Here is a 3,151-nt window from a genome sequence, read left to right as displayed (position 1 = left end):
TTCCCATTTTTACATTTCCCACTCTTTAAAGAACTTGCGTTAAAAAGAAACTGCAATTCCTACTTTGTTTTTTTTTTTGGATAAAAACAGACTTTAATAGAAAATCATGGATTTTCCCTTCTTTTTACAGGAATGGAAATATTTTAAAACAATTTTAAATGGTTCTGATATTTCCTTTATATCTTTTTATATTCCCTTTTTTTTTTCACACCTGGCAGCTGGGAATTGGGATTTTCCTTAAACTCCAGATGGAATTTAGAGGGATCCCTGTGCCTCCACACTTCCATGAAATGTGGAAAGGCCATCCATAAAATACTCTGGGATCTGGGATGGTTTCACTCCATAAAATTTTTTGCTGCCTAAGGAAAAGCTGGAAGTTGGCTCCTGCACGTTCCAACAGCTCAGCCAAGCAAAAGGATAAAGGAGCAGATTGGGAATTAAAATAAAGGAGAAAGGAAGAAAAAAAAATCCACCCCAGCCTTTGGAACATTTGCTTTTTGCCAGGATTTCAGGAATTTTCACTGCAGGAATGTTTTCCAACTTGTCTGGTAAAATTCTTAGTTTTAAACGGTGCTGCTTGCAGGAATGGGTGATAAAGGAAATTTTGGATTATAATAAAATTCCCAACTCAGGAATTTTTATTTCAGCATTTGGGTAATCAGAAACAAGATCTTTTCTAGGGAAAAATTTGGATATTTGCATCCAAAATGTCCTTGCAGGGATGACTTTGGATGATGCTGGGATCCCTCTCCGTGTGCAGGACTGGGAAAAGAATAAATCCATGGATTAAAGTGGATGGATCAAGCTCCATGTTGAGGATTAGGGGAGATGCAGGTGGGGCTGGAATTATGGAATTCCAGGATCACTGAAGCTGGGAAAGATCTCTGGGATCATCGAGTCCAAGCTGTGCCTGATCCCACCAGAGCCCCCAGTGCCACCTCCAGGAATTCCTGGGACACTTCCAGGGATGGGCAGTCCAAACCTCCCTGGGCAGCCCCTGCCAAGGCCTGAGCGCCCTTTCCGTGGGGAAATTCCTCCTGGTGTCCAACCTGAGCCTCCCTCAGATGTGCTGGAACTGGGAGTTAATTACTTCCCAAAAATCCTGAGGGGTTTGGGATTAAACTGCAGGAAAATCCTCTCCTGGAGTTCCTCAATTCACCTGCAGAGTTCTGGCAGGGCTGAGGGAGGGGCTGGAGGGTGTGGAGGAGGAGTGGAGCTGGGAAAAGCAGCTCTTGCATCCAGGGAATCCTAAATCACTGAAACTGGGAAAGATCTCTGGGATCATTGAGTCCAAGCTGTGCCTGATCCCACCAGAGCCCCCAGCGCCACATCCCGGAATTCCTTGGACACCTCCAGGGGTGGCACTCCAAACCCTCCTGAGCAGTTTCAATGCCTCACCACGCTTTCCATGGAGAAATGATCCCAAATATCCAATTTAACCCTTCCCTGGAACAACCTGGGGCCGTTCCCTCTCCTCCTGTCCCTGCTCCCCTGGGAGCAGATCCCAATTCCCTCTGGCTGCCCCCTCCTGTCCCACAAGGTCCCCATGGAGCTCCTTTTCTCCAGGATGAACGTTCCCAGCTCCCTCATCAACACCATCAAGTTCATCCCAGTTGTTTTTCATATTATACTGAATATTTTTACTCCATGTGTTTTATCCCTGGCATTCCCAGGCCTCCCAGTCCCTGCCCCAGGAACTTTCGACCCCGTTGCTCAATTTTAAATAAATTTCCCAGAAGGATGAAAGTCCCGTAAATATTTTGTGTAAATTCAGTCAAAATCGACCGTGAGAGTGGAGGGAAAATTCCACGAGAAAAAAAAAAAACAACTCCCAAACCAGAGGCTGCAATGGAAAATCAGCCACCAAAATTATGGGATGGAGATGCAAGGGATAAAGAGGTTTGTAAGTTCTGGGAAAGGGAAAGGGAAAGGGAAAGGGAAAGGGAAAGGGAAAGGGAAAGGAAGAAGAAAAAGAAAAGAGGAAAAAGAAAAGGAGAAGAGGAAGAACAGAGGAGGAGAAGGAGAAGGAGAAGGAGAAGGAGAAGGAGAAGGAGAAGGAGAAGGAGAAGGAGAAGGAGAAGGAGAAGGAGAATTCCCAAAGGGTAGAGAAAATCCCAGGAAAGCTGAGCAGGAATCCCAGCACTCCTCAGCCAGGACAATGTGTTTGGCTCAGTGCTGCATTTATCGGAAGATTTATGGCTCCTACTCCAAGAATTTCATGGATGAGTCAAGGAAAAATGTCTCATTCCCAGATGGTGAACAGAGTCACCCAAGAACGGAGTGATGGTATGGGATCATAAAAACTGGAATTATAGAGCTGGGAGTTGATCCCAAATCCCATAAATCCTTGTCTGGTGATTCAAATAAGACTGTCCATGATTTTTCTCCTGATGGAAGGGGGGTGTCCAGGGGAAATCCGTGACCTGGATTCCTTTTTTCCCAAATCAAGGAGCAGTTGGAGCTCCAGAGGTTTGGTTTCACATCCATCCTCAGGTGGGAATACCCAGCTTGGAGTGATCCCGCTCCTGTGACTGGAAATAAGGATTTGGATAATGGGAAAAGGGAAATGGAAATTTGCCTTGAAGGGATTTCCAGCCCCAGCATGAGCCCCTTTTATAAATAATTCCATGATGGACATTTTATGGAAAGCCAAATTTCCAATTTAAACCCAGCTGAATTATTAATTTCCTCATAGATATGCCAGGATGAGATTCCTCATAATTAATATAACTATAATCTAATTAAATAAATTAAATAAATATAAATTATTTAAATGAATATATTTTAAAAGAAGAAATATATATTAAATAAATATATATGGGAATATTTATAATAAATAGATATTAAATATATAAATACATATTTAAGTAAATAAAATACATAAATTAATAAATACATGTTCAAATAAATAAATTATATCAAATTAATAAATATATGTTGAATATTCCTTATTAATTCTGAATTCCTGCTCCTTCCAATCCATGTTTGGACCACCCCAATCCTACTGGACCAGCAGGAAAACTCAACCAGAATAAAACAAATTCCATTGATTCGGGGTTGGTTTTAACTCCAGAAATTCCTTGACCCAGCCAGTGTGGGGGAAATTCCCATGGGAATTCAGGAATGAGCAGGAAATTCCCTTTTCCATAGG

The sequence above is a fragment of the Geospiza fortis genome, unplaced genomic scaffold (genome assembly GCF_000277835.1).
Source record: "Geospiza fortis unplaced genomic scaffold, GeoFor_1.0 scaffold178, whole genome shotgun sequence".
NCBI lineage: Eukaryota > Metazoa > Chordata > Aves > Passeriformes > Thraupidae > Geospiza > Geospiza fortis.
The sequence above is the reverse complement of the archived record's forward strand: the minus strand, read 5'-3'. Positions refer to the sequence as shown.